At 38.6% G+C, this 14590-nt stretch overlaps 1 protein-coding gene and 1 pseudogene across 3 annotated transcripts in view; one reads left to right on the top strand and one right to left on the bottom strand.

The window, feature by feature from the left end:
* The window catches only part of RFPL4B (ret finger protein like 4B), a 134685-nt gene that overhangs the window by 59184 nt on the left and 60911 nt on the right, over positions 1-14590 (top strand). The gene's annotated exons all lie outside the window — the stretch shown is intronic.
* On the bottom strand, positions 5563-6559 carry LOC307195413 (nucleophosmin-like; annotated as a pseudogene). The gene has a single exon. The product of its transcript is annotated as a nucleophosmin-like (transcript).

The raw sequence follows: 14590 nt of genomic DNA on the forward strand, positions 1-14590 counted from the left end.
CAGATGGTGGACTTTAGTAAAAAAGACCCTGGTCACCAAACAATTAAAATAATTTAAATATCCTCTCTTTATGAGGACAGATAAATGCGAATGTTCAAAGATTTCCATCCAAGAAGAATTAATAGACACACAAATAAAATTGATATTTAAAGGAGTAAGTTCACAGCCATTCCCAAATCTGAGCCCCACAGAGGCTGGATTGATGAGCCAATTTCCTCTACTGCATGTAGGAAGCCCACCAACATCCATTCTGGGTGTGATTGTCACCCAAAAACCCAGGCCATTTTAATGAATTCTGCATCCCCTCCTTGCTGAAGCACACTGAAGGTACAGCATGACAGGATGAGCGAGAGTAAGTGTAATTAGCACATGCCTTGCAGTACTTTTCCCCCTGAGGATTAACTGTGCTTTTCTGGTTTGGGATAGAATCTTAAATCCAGGTTTTAATAGCATCTTACTTTCTGAATCTATTTCTAGATTAGTTTTCAGCATATGTATATTATGCAATGATCTAAGAAACAGACATTTTGCACAATCCAGGGTAGAGAAGATTAGTTGTCCTTTCACCTTTCCCCGCAGTGTGTGAGAGAGAAGTTATGGCCGCCAGCATAGCACTCTAGATCTCTGGAGAGGACTGTTCCTACTAAAATAAAGAGGGAAAGGACGACAGGATAGAGAGAATTATGAACATGGAACCAAGATTTAAGTCTTGGTTCTGTCTCTTCCCTGTCTCCACCTGCGCTGCTCCCGTCCTTGGGGACTCTGCTACAGCCAGGCCCTGCCACTTAAGGAGACTCAGCTGGTGGATCGGCAGCTGTTTTTCTTGCACAGCACATTTAACTTAACAAGATTTGGGACTAACTCTATATCTTTTCCTTTCTCCACCCAAATGAAATCATTTCCTTTTACCATCCTGCAACTAGTTCTTACGGAAGAGAAGAGTTAGGGTTATAAAAGAGACAGAGAGGGAAAGACAAGGAAGGAACAGCCCCCTTATAAGCATGCGAGGGTTTCATATGTGAGCTTGAAAGAAAGCTCACACTTGCAGAAGGACAATGGTGCCTAAAGGCCTGAACTTGCCATGTTTGTGAGGATCACCGCTCCCATCTTTGCTGGGCCAGACCCTGGAAATGAACCATGTCATTCCTTGAAAGGAATCTTTGTTTCCTTGTTAATTAGCTATATTTTGCTTTTGCTTTTTAAAGATTGTTCAGGCTTTACAATATCAAAATCTTGTTGGGAGTTAATGTGCAATTTTCAAAGTCATGTTAAATCATGCAATGAAAAAAGAAAATACTCCCTAATCCTCATAACCTTGCAAAATGAAAAATGGCAAGGTTTGCCTTTTTTCCACAGCACATGAAATTTGAAAAATAGCGTGAAGACTGCATCTAAACCCTCTCTCTGCCCTAAAATGGCATAGCCATCTAAAGAATGAGTACATGCACTAACATATGTTGTCAGCTGTCTTAATAAGAGGGTGTTTCTATAATATGATGTTATTTCTTCAAGCTGCGTTCAATATTCTTGGCTGCCAGATGACAAGAGGGGAAAAAATAAGACACTTTTAGGGCAGAGGACAAAGACTCAAGGACTGGAGTGGGGGGAGGGGAGGAAGGGAGGAAAAAGTCTGAAATTTGCTGCTCCTCTGCCTGTCCTATTTAATTGTTGAGATGGGTGGGAAAGAAGCACATAATGTAGGAGTTTGGGGAAGACCAGTTGCCTCAATGTTGGCAGTGACTTGGAGGACATTTTTATTTATTTTCATATTGAATGCTCCTTTAACCAAAGAGGCAAAGTTGGGTAAACATGTACTCAAGGCAGGAGAGAAAGACCCTTATACTCTCCGGCTGTCCTCAGGGAAGTACCAGGCCTGCTGACGTTCTAAGGGCTGGCCTCTCTCAGAGTTACTTTCTGAAGAGAGCAGTCACAAATGGAAGGACATCGTAAGCCTCTTTAATGTTATATTCAAGCTCTGGCCTCTCCCAGCACACACACCCCCCAACACACACACCCCTCCCTAGCCTCAATTCTGGTTAAGAGAGAGTTGTTTTTAGTTTTGTTACATAAAGTGGCAAAGCTGAGTAGCTTGAGAAGCTGGCCAGTGGGGCCTTTATGATGTCCCCTTCCATTACAGAGTTTTGAGCCTTCAAAGGATTTGCAAACTACTGACAATGAAAAAAGATAATTGGTTGAGAATATAAATTCTTAACCATGCTTACTACATGTTTTTATTTCTTTGGTTTGGTCTTCATCCATGTCAACAGGGTTTATATGGTAAGTCAATTGAAGATAGGCACAGTGCTGACATGCCCTAGATTTTCTAAGATAGCCCTGATTTCAGATGTTCCACTCTGTGGGCTCTTGAAATACCCTCAAATTTATCAGAAGATCTGCCCCATAGCTAGTCTGTCTATGTGGCAGACTAGGTTCTTAATTAAAAGTTTGTTGTGATGGCAGTGGCTAGTCCTGATTCATAGCTGGTCAGTGGTGACAGCCAGGCCAGAGTCTTCTGATGCAGAATTGCTCCCACGAGTTGACACTGTGGTTTTATTGTTCTCAGAGGTCCAGAGGAAGGAGAACACTCCCTCCATAGCATCCGGGATAAATTTTTTTAAAAATTGTGAGAGTGAACAATTTTGCTTGATAAAGTGAAATTTACTCCAGTGTTGGCAGTGACAGTATGAATGTCTTTTTTAAGGAAATGATCTGCAGCTCATAAATTTTGCCAAAACTTGAATAAAACTAAAATATCCCTAAGTGAACTTAAAATCATTCTGGAACAGCAAAGCTCCCCAGTGAGATGAAACTTGCTTTTTTTTTTAAGCTAATCTTTGAAATGAAATTTTACTTTTCCTTTTCAGTTTCCATGATAACTTTTTCAACAGTTCAGTTGAAGAATTCATCACCTTTTGGTTCCAATGGACTACTGTAGCAGTTTTAGCAATTTAAAGTGCTTCAGTTGGGATCTTATGTTTTAATCCCCATCACTCTCTCCAAACACACACACTGCTGGGAGGGCAGCTTCTCTGAGTCACTGACTCAGGCAGCAGAATGACAACTGCTGTAGACGCTCAGCAACACAGCTGACATGTATTTGAAAAGTGAAGTGTTAGTGTCATTTAGAGAGCAGAGCAATATCCTCCATCAGAGATGAACACTTGGATTAAGAGAGAGTACTTAGTTCCCATAACATTTAGGGTCTGAAATAAGTGCTCGAAGCAAATCTCTTGACCCTGAAGTTGAGGTCAGCTACTCTTGGGCAGGGTCATAAACTTAAAAAACTGCTGTTAATAGAGTTTAATGAGGTGAAGGCTCATTGAATCTTCAAAAGCCCTTCAAGCTGCAATTGCCAATTACTCTTTGCTTAAGAAAAATGACTTCACCCATTCATAGCCACTGATTCTTATTTATTGATATTACTTTATTAGAGACATTAAAGTAACATGATTAAAACATTTGAATATTAGACGTCTATGTTTATTCCTTTTCCTTCCTGCTCTAGCCATACCAAAGATCTTAAAATTGTCTGAACAAGCCACGTTATTCTATTGTTAGCCTTTAAACGTGTTTTCTCTTTCAGAAAAACTGTATCCTCTCCTTTGCCTCTCTTTGCCTGGCTAATTCCTACTCATCCTTCAAGTTTCAAGCTACATCTACTATAACTGGTTGGGGTGCCACTCCTGTGAGCTCCCTAAACCCCTGTGCTTACCCACCCTGGTACTTGTCGCATTTTTTACTTGTCTGCCAGGACTTTCCATCACTGTACCATAAGTTATTCTCTCCAGTGCCTTCTACACATTAGGTCCTCAATTAATATTTTGTGGATGAATGAATAAATGAAGAATAGAGTAATAAAAAATAAGTAAATCACTTTGCGATTAGTGGAAATAGTGTCTTTCAACTATTATTGTGCATCAGGATCACTTAGAGTGCTTGATAAAAATGTACATTCTCAGGTTCTAACTGCAGGAATTTTGCATGAAACACAGTGATAACTGTGGCAAGCTACAAATAATTTGTTACTACCAGAGCATAAAATGTAGACAGAAAATGGAGGTTATTGGGGCTGGAGGTAAGGTGGGGAGAAAGATTTGAGGAGCCAGTCAATGAGCTTGGGTTTTATCTGAAGCACAGCTTATGGGGGAGTCAGCAAAAAGAGCTTTATGATTAGACTTCTGGTGTCTGTGTAGAAATTAGATTCAACATTGGTTCTCAACCTTGGTTGCATATTATAATTATCGGGATAATTTTAACAAATAAGTAATGACGCCTGGGTCTACCCTGAGAGATTCAAATTTAATTGGTCTGAGGTATAGCTTGGGCTTGGAGTTGGTTTTAAATCTCCTCAGGTGATTCTAACAAAGTCAATACTGAAAACCACCAAAATAGAAGAGAAGAATTGTCCATACAATTTGGCAATCAATTAACTCTCATGTGACATCTCAAATTGTAGTTGTGTGTTGAGGAAAAGTAAATTTAAAACCAAAATGAGATATTACTACACACCTTCCAGAATGGGTAAAATGAAAAATAGTAGGAAACTAAATACTGGAGAGCGTGTGGAGCAGCCGGATCTCTCATATACTTGCTGGTGGGAATGTGTGGCAGTTTCTTCAAAGCTAACAATGCAACTACCGTACAGCCCAATATTGGTACTCCCAGGCATTCATCCCAGAGAAATGGAAACTTAGATTGACAAAAACGTGTATACATGAATGTTCATAGCAGTTTTAATTGTAATAGCCCTAAATTGGGAACAACCTAAATGTCCTTTAATGGGTGAATAGTTAAACAGACACTGGTATGTCCATATCATGGAATACCACTCAGCCTTAAAAAAAGAACAAACTATTGACAAATGGAACAACTTAGATGGACCTCAGGGGCATTATGCTTAGTGAAAAAATCCAATCTCAAAAGGTTACATACTATATGATTCTACTTACATAACATTCTTAGAATGGCAAAGCAGTAGAAATGGAGAACAGATTAGTGATTGTGATTGGGAGTGGGTGAGATTACAAAGTGGTAAACTGAAGGAGTCCCTTTGGAGTGAGGGAATAGTTCTGTGTCCTGATTGTGGTGGTGGTTACACAAATCTATACAGGGGATTAAATCGCATAGAACTACATGCTATAATAAGCACACACACATGTACACATACAGTTGAGTGGCAGGCAAAAACTGGAGAAAACCAAATAAAGTCTGTAGTCTAGTTATCAGTATGGTACCACTGTCAGTTCCCTGATTTTGATATTATACAACAGTCAAATAAAATGGCACCATAGAAGCTGGGTAAAGGATTCATGGGATTCTGTGTATCATTTTTGCAACTTCTTGTGTGTCTACCATTATTTATTAATTATACTTATTTATTTGTTTACTTTATTAACATATTGAATTTATTTCACATGTATATTTTTGTCTCCCCACCATTTCCATTTGTCTGACCACCACTATTACTATGCCCTATGATAACATTCTATACATACTTAAAACCAAGCAAAGGGTGGAGTTTCATCTTTAAAAACTAAACAGGCATTTTGGACAACACATTCTTAGCAATGGAACCTGGACAACATGTATCAGAAATGGTAGGGAAAGTTCTCATTCTGCATTGTAAAAAGGACTGCCAGATGTCAACTGTTACAGAAATGAAAAAGATGGAAAATTTTAACAAACCATTTAAACTATTTTCTTAAAGAGACTTCCTCCACTTCCACTGAAGAGATCTTGAATAGACTCCTGGTCAGTCATCTGGAAAGAATTCTTCACATAACTGATGAACTTGGCTTCCACTTTGGGAAGAGAACAATCTTTTTCTATATTTGTTTGCATTTTTGCTTTAATGTCTTCTATAGAACTAGGTTCTTTTGGTGTTTTAGGAGTTCTTTCCTATTTTTTTTAAGGATTCTTGACCTTTGCTCTCGGTGTTGAAGGTTTCAAGTTTTTTCCATTCTGGTTTGATTTTTATGCATTTTTGGCTGGAGTATTTTCTATAGATTTCATTACTGGAGCTTTTTTCTTTAGCTTCCTCATTACCAAAATCAACATCATCATCTTCTTCTTCTTCATCAGCAGCAAGTTTTACTTTTTTTTCTGTGGAAACTTGCTATCACTTACAGGGGCAGAAAGGGTTTCCAGATGTACTTAAGAGTTTCGCATCCTCCTCCTCTTCATCTTCTGAATCTGTATCTTCCTCCACAGCTACTAAGTGTGTGCACTAAGATGCACAGGCCCTGAACAACACTTCAACCGTAAGATCACAGGTGGTGTAATTTCAAAGCTCTAACGGGAAACTGTTGGCTATACAGACATTTTCAAAGTTGCCAGTGTTACTTTCACTGGACTGCCTTCATAATTCACTGCCTCTGCTTCAACAGTATGCAATTCATCCTTTGCACCAGCCCCTAAACTGATTGTTCTTAAAGATAACTGGTGCTCATTTTCATCATTATCTACTTTAAAGTGATAATCTTTGTCAGCCTTTAGTTGACAACCAAAACGATAGCTCTGGGACCTCAGGGTCCATGCCCACGTCCATTGAGTTTTCCATGAGGTTGGTGGCACATGTTTAGGTGGGAGAGGAGGTGGACAGAGATAAACAACTACTGTCTGGAGAATAGCCATTATTTTAAAAAATTATAGTCATGTATTGTTATTCATTATTTGTATTATTTAAAATTTCATGCATTTATATTTAATTCCTTAGCTAGATTAGAGATTTAAGTATAGTGACAGTGTGTTATAATTGTCCTAATTCAAGTCAGTATAAATCAATTCAATGAAGTTAAATTGAATTCATTTCAATAAACATTTAAGGGCCTATTAGACACAAAATTAGTGAGGTTTATTCTTCTCACCCTTAATATTATATTGACCCTCCAGTATAGCACAGTAATGTGGACACAGCAAGATCTCAAAAAATAGTATCATTTGACTGGCCGTATTAATTTTTATAGCGACGTGTCCTTCTGTTATTTACATAAATGCTGCATTTTCTTTACTCTGTTTTCTTTCTCTGAAAAGATGAAACATGTCTGTAAGGAAAATATGTTTCCAAATTAATTTCTGCTCTTTAGATTTTTAAGCCACAAGAACTTAGGAAAACATTGATATGCCTCATACATTTATATCAGGTTTTAAGTTGCAGGTATGTTTTAGTATATTATTTTACAGCAGAAGACTAATATATATTTCTATTCTTACCTTGAAATCAGGACAAAAACAGCTTAGGCTACCAAATGAAATTCTTGGTCTTTTTTTTTTATATATATATAATCACCAAGCTTAAATTTGCGGGACAGAGGGCGATTTTCTCCATGTTTTCTACCTGGTTCAACATTCCCAGACAGCTATCACAAGCCAAATATCATTTCAGTAAATGAGAAATTCTTGTTTTCGGTACTGATTGGCTTTATTACACATGAAGGTTAATTGGGAGACTTCTCAAGCTTATCTGGGTAATGAGGAACAGTTGCAGTAGATCGCACCCGCCCGACCACCCAGCTCCTACATCATTTTGACTGAGCAATACCCAAACAAAGCCTTGTGCAACTGTGCAACTGGGGCGTCATTTAACTGCACTGCAAACCCTGGCTGCGCTTGAACCCGGTGAGCAGCTTCACAGGAAGCCAGAGGGAAACAAAAAGCCCCAGAGGAAATGTTCAATTAGCAGTGGTGCCACCCTCCACGCCTCCGGACCACTGCAGCTCTAGGATTTGACTCTCAGAGTTCCAATGTATTGTGCTTAATTAGATCTCTATCCCACATCAATAAGTGCTGCTACCCACAGCAGAAATGTGCTTGCCTGATACAGAGGCACTAAATGGCAGATTTTTGTATCCCCAACAGAAAAATATCATTGCTAATTAAGTAGCAAAGAGAAAGGATGCCTCTAACTGCCTTGAAGAGCTTATAAAGCGCTTTACCTGTCTTATAACATCTTTAATAACAACAGCTAAGATGTTTGAGCACTTACTATGGGCTAAGCATTGTACTATTTCACGTGTATCATCTCAGTTAATCCTCTCCATAAACCTAGGATAGATCTACTAGGCATATGTTAGAGATGATGCCTAGAGCTCTTACAAAGCTTGTCTAGGGTCACAAAGCCAATAGGTGTTTGAGACTGGACCCAAGTCCAGGTGCATCCTTCCTGAGAGATTCACTCTTACCCTAATGGATAGGTTAACAGAGAATGCTGTACAAGGAACTCATTGCGAGAAGGTTACTTCGTGGAGTAGTTATTAAGGCAGCAGATATTTTTCCAGTTCGTTTACCAATTGGCCAGGTCACCAAGTGGATAACCAGTTCTTTCTTTCTCTGGTTATCTATATGCATGTTTGGGATGACCTGCTTTTTATTGTGTGGCATTGTGATGCTGCAATGTTTGTTAGGGAGTTAAAGTTTTCAGGTAAAAACAATTTGCTTAGTAATAAAGGAAGAGTTTGTCAGTAATGCTTTGGATGGTAGATAGATGTGTACCACTGGCGCCCCTCTTGCTAGCTTCTCCTCATCCAAGTCTCCTCTTCCCACGACCACCTCTTTCTTCTACTTAGTCTTGTCCTGTCATGATCTTCATTTGGGGCTTTAAGGGGCTTAGTTAAACAGTCTTTTATTCCACTGATTCCTTTTACCACTCTTTTCAGTTCATGACAGCAAGGAAGTGGAGTAATAGCTTAAGAGGGCAGGTTTAAAATCAGACAGATCCAGGTTCAAATGCCAGTATCGGCACTTGCTGACACTTAAAACACACATTTTGGTCATGGAAACACACATTTTGGTCAAGGCACTGAATTTCCCTGAGCCTCAGTTTCCTCATCTGTGAAATGTGAGTAACAAGGACACAACCTCTTTGGATTGTTGTGAGATTGATTTAAAGCCTTTTTCCTGGCACGGTGGAAGTGCTCAAGTATCACTCATGAATAACTGTCAACAACAACAATAAAAACAGCAACAATTCAGCCCCACTCGTTTCCAATTCATTGTACCTGCTCTTCCCTGAATTTGGAATTTCTTTCTTCTTCACTAATCTCTGAGCTTCCTTAGGCTCCACATACTTTTTAGCAACCATGAAGACCATGTGTATATAGTTCTGTGCAATTGCAAAACTTACATTGCTCTGTATTCTAGTTGCCAAGTACTGTAATAACCATTAAAAAATATTTTCCCGATATATTATTTTGCACCTGTGTAAACCTAAGCAGCTGTGCTCAGCTATGTATAAATATTTGCTTATGTGCTTCTGTTACATTTATTTATGTGATTCTGTCTACAGCCAGTTGCTCTGTAAATGATAAACTCCTCAGGGCCAAGGACCTCACTCTCTACTTCTGCAACAGAACCGAGGATCCGGGTATCCTCCCAAGAATAGATTTCAGGAAGGCTGAAACTTGAACATATAGTACTACTTTAATGAGATGTTAATGACAAGTTTCCAAACATTGTGTTTGGAACATATGTTTCAAGGCTGAAACTTGAACATACAGTACTGCTTTAATAAGATGTTAATGACTAGCTTCCAAACATTGTGTTCTCATTGAGAGCATTATTTCTTAAAGCAGTTTCAGCCACAGCCAGTGTTCTGTGGAAATGTTCAACTTAGAGGTCTTCGGTTGGTGATTTTTCACATTTTAAAAGTTAAAAGAACAAAGCTATAATTTGGGAAACAACAAGTTAACAATCAAGAAAAAGAAAGAAGGGTTTAGTAATTGTTACTTTCAAGAAAGCTTCAGATCATATTTCCTTTGACCAGTGAAAGTGATTGGTACGTTGGATTAAGAAAATATCGAGTCACTCCTAATAGTCAAATAATCATAGCTGCACTTTTAGAGCACTTAATAGGTGCCTCGTTAGGAGTTTGTTTTGTCTTGTCTCATTCAGCCTCCCCAGCACTCCCATGAGATAGGCACCATGTTCCTGTCCATTTCACATTCAAGGAAACTAAGGTTAAGAAAGGTTTACCTATTATCCAGGATGCAGCTGAAAAGAAATGGAGCCAGGCCATGTTAATCACTGAGCTGTACTGCCTTCTTCAAAAGGGAAGGAGTTTTACAGATGAGCTATAAAGATAATTCCAATATTCCTCTTTTTCTTCTTCCATAATACTACCCCTGCCTGGACCCCTGCAAGGGAGAGGAAATTCTATTAGTATATTCATGATTAAGCTTGTTTACTATAGATAAATAATGATAACTGCAGGGGTTTTGGATGGTTTGCTAGGAAAATTAAAAAAAAAAAAAAAAGAAAGAAAAGAAAACTCTCTCCCTAGTTGTTTGCCTTCAAATGCTCCTGCTCTCCCACTGCCCGGCTCTCCCTTCACTGCCTTATAGTGAAATGTTCAAGGGAGGGTTGTCCTGTCAGAGTGAAGCCATTAAGGAAAATGTCTCACTGCCTTTTGAGAGGACAAGCAGGAAACCTCTTTTGCTTTCTTTCTCTTTTACCCTCATCCTCTTCTTTTCCCTCCCCAGCTCTATTCTTTTAGAATAAATAACAGCTAACTTCACTCAGGCATTGGGTAACTTGAGCCATCTCGAGCATTGTCTGAGAAAGCTGGCTCTCAACACACACCACGTGCAGCTGCTTGGGGCCCTGCTCTTTGGCAGCCTCACCATCCCCATCTGCTCCTCCTGGATGTCAGGACCCAGCAGTTACAGAACTGGCCTCTGGACCTGCACGTAAAGCATGCTTTTGTAATAAAACATCCAGTTGGTCTCTTCCAACTTCAGACATTCTGTGAGTCTCTCAGCTGTGAGTTGTAGGGGATCCAAGAACGTCTCAGTGGAGTCAGGACTAGGCTGTGGCTGATTTGTAGAATTCTTACATTTGTTCTGTTTTACAACAAGAGAGTTTCCAAGTCAAAGCAGCATGCTGTATTCTATAATGTGATGGTGGAGAGCAGAGGAGGATGGATAGAAAAGGATGCTGATGATGCTTACACTTCAAGCTCCTCAAATGCCTGGGTTCTGACAGGGGCCTCTGCTGCATTCATAATTCTCCCAGATTGTATAATCTTAAAAATGGCATCCCAAATTGTATAATCTTCAGGCCACTTAATACTTGGGTCTGGCCCTGGTTGAGTGACTTTTTGAGGAGTAGTTTAATTTACATTGTGTTTGACTAAGAAATTCAAGCCCTTGAAGGCTAAATATGAGGAAGGTAGTGCAAATAATATGAATAACTAACATATCATGAGTCTTTTACATGCAGTAGGTACTGTTTTAAGCATTTTTCTTATTCTAACTCTTCAACTCTCACAACAACCCCAAGCACTAGGTCTATTTTTAGCCCATTTTTAGGATGGGGATATTGAGGTTAAATGACTTACCTAGGGCTCCAGTTCAGGCAGTCCCAATCCCCAGCCTTTGCTGTTAGCCACTGTACTATGCTGGTGTGAACTGAGACTTTCTATCTTACTTCTGGTTCTTTTGATGTCTTTGTTCGTTGTCTTCAGTAAGTCAATGAGTTTCTTTTTGCCTTAGTCACCTCATCAGAAGATTTTACCTCTCCGATTTCCAGAGGTGAGAATGGAATTACATGTTTCATATAGGAGCCTGGAATCAGAGAATTGGCAAAATGTGCTCTGATCAAAATCCAGAGATAGCAAGTGACTTGCCATTTGGCAACAGAACTGGGGTTGGCTCTATTTCTCACTCCTCACCATGAAGGCTCTTCTTCAGAATATACTTACATTGTAATAAGTCTAGAGTAGAGTAGAGTGGTATAGCAAGTGCAGAGCATAGAGTAGAATTTCTGTCTGTATTCAGTCAAAGTTTGATATAAATCTGTGTTCTTAATTTCAAAAATTAAAAAGAAATTCTTTTTATTTTACTTGCAAATAATTGTATCTTTGTTCACATAAAAAGAAATTCCACATTGTGTTACAAAAGGGAACAGTTAACTTCTGTGACTCACGATTATTATCTTTAAAAAGAGCCATTCAATAAATAAGCAGCCCATATTTCAGTTCAGGGCTGTTGATGTTTTCAGTGGATTCTTCTATAAAATGTAGCGTAAATAAATAAGTTGAAATTGTTTGTTTAGACAAATCTAAAACATTTACTCCCACACAAGCAATGAAATGTAGATTTTTCTTTTGAGGCTTAGATGTTTCTCACAGTATTATAGTGGTTCACTGGAGTTCCACTCATGCTCAAGGTCATTACATATCTGAAACCCTCAGGAAACACATTGTATTATTGTTCTTGAACCACTTGAGCATTGTAGATTGACTGAGTTTTAAAACCACATCATGGGTGAAAAGCACAAAATTGTGTTATTATGGTTTTCTTCAAGGAATCCCAGAATTTCTAACTGTAGCTTTAACTGTGTTATACAATAACTCTCCCAAACACCATTTTAAACAAGTAATCTTTTTTATTATTTCTTTTGGCCTTCTCCTTGTGTGTGTATAAACAGTGAAGACTCAACAGTATTTTTTGTCAGCCCTGCCCTCACATAACCCACACTAAGAATTTCTACTTTCTTCACATTTGGTAGTAACTCCTCACTAGGCCTTTGGGCTATAAGGGTAACTTAAAGGACAGGAGACCCACTTGGCCGTCAGACTTTGGAGCGCCTCCTCACCTCCAACCTTTGCCCTGTCAGTGTCCCCAGTTCTAATAAGGAGAGAAAGAAAGGAAACAATGCCTCTCATCTACTCTAAATTCTCCTCAAGAGACCACTCTGTGATTCTGCTTTTTCTCACCTTCACATTCTTGGAAGGAGAGTTGACACATGTTACTTCAATGTCCTTGCCTCCTTCAGTCCTTGGAAACCTCCTCATCTTTGTGACTGCAACACTGGCACAGTGGAACACTCTTCTCTGAACTCTGCACACTTCTTACTTTCTAGATACAACTCACCTTTGGTTCTCTTCTTAGCTCTTGGACCACTTTTCCCTTTCTTCTCTTTCCTTTGCTGATTCCTCTTCCTTTGACCAAATATTAAATGTTATCTAAATTTCCAACTCTGTTTGTTGTTCTTTTCTTCTGCTTTCCACATCACCCTGACTGATTTCACCCAATCTCTTGGTGTGAACTCCAGTATTTTCTCTACAAAGTCTACCTCCAGCTTGATCCTCTTATCTGAGCACAGAAACAAACTTCCAACTAATCTTTGACCTGCTCCAGCTGGAAGACCTGAAGCATCTCAAACAATACATATAAAAATAAAACTATCACCTTCTCTGTAAAACCCATCTTTTCTTTGTGTTCTTCATGGACATTGGTAAATGTCATCACTGCTTATGGGTCCATTCCATCTTAAAATGTCAGATGTCTTCTACTCTTCTTTCTGCCTCACTCCAGTATCCAATCATTTGCTAAAATCCTGGCAATTCTATCCTGAATGCCTCTCAAATCCAGCTATTCCCTCTGTTACTCTAAATATGTCACATATCATCTCTCGGTCTAGGTAATTCTATCTGCCTAACTACTGTTTCTGATTTCAATATCTCCTTCCTTCCCTTCACCTCCACTGTATTCTCTCCATGCCACCAGAGTGGCCTTTATAACATGAATCTTAATGGCAGATGCTTCTGTCTATAAACTTATAGTTCCTTAAGGATCCATAATATTAGATTAAAAAAATCATACAAAAGAATATAAAGAATAATCTCAATATTAGTAAAAATAACACACATATACACAGTCCACCAAAATGTAAGCTGTGGTTATCTTGTTATTGCTAAGTCATAGTATTGGGATGAGTTGTATTTTTTTTTTTTTTGCTTACTCTTATCTCTACAACGAGAATATGTTACTTGTGTAACAAGGCAAAATTATTATTTAAAAACAAACTGATGGAGTAAAAAAGAGCTGACCTAAGTAACTTTGGAAATAGTGTTTTTACTAGATGCTATAAAGCTAAAAATGAAAAGAACTATACATAAACACTGTACTCTTGTTGGTAAATTCATTTCTTACAGGGTTATGCATTGGCAATTGTGAAACTGCTTTACAAGTATACAAGCAATAAACAAATATGTAAATAAATTGCAGATAATGAGAGTCAGGTTTCTCACTGCAAGGGACAGAAGTTACAAATAAGCAAGTGGGGAAGGCTGAAATAAACCTGGTGGTAGATTAGAGCTGGAAACATCAGTACAAACGCATGTTTAATTTAATATTTGAACAGATAGATGGATACAAAACAATTATTGATATGTGTGTGTACATGGGTTAGTACACATGTATATATTTCCTAGCTCTGTCCTTTGAGAGGGCCAAGAAGCAGTGAAATCTCAGTAGCAACAAGCACACCAGCACCTGGACTTGGTTTCCAGAAGTCATTTTCCAACATCGGGAACCAAAGCTCCTTGGAGAAATATCTGACTCTAGTCCTGGGTCACAGAAAATCAAAGATGAGCCTGGAGCACTCGTAGTGCCAGATTGAGAGGAAATGCATTTAAAAAAAAAAAAGATGGAGCATGTCAAAAGGACATAGGAACCAACTTGAAAGAGCTTGAAATGCTAAAAGGTGAAACAATTTGAGCAAAAAAAAAAGAGAAAGAGAGAGAGAATTGAATTATAATCCAAATAATTTTTTAAAAAATCCTACTTTTATACCAACATAAATAAATGGT

The sequence above is a fragment of the Stenella coeruleoalba genome (assembly GCF_951394435.1).
Source record: "Stenella coeruleoalba genome assembly, chromosome: 12".
NCBI classification, from domain to species: domain Eukaryota; kingdom Metazoa; phylum Chordata; class Mammalia; order Artiodactyla; family Delphinidae; genus Stenella; species Stenella coeruleoalba.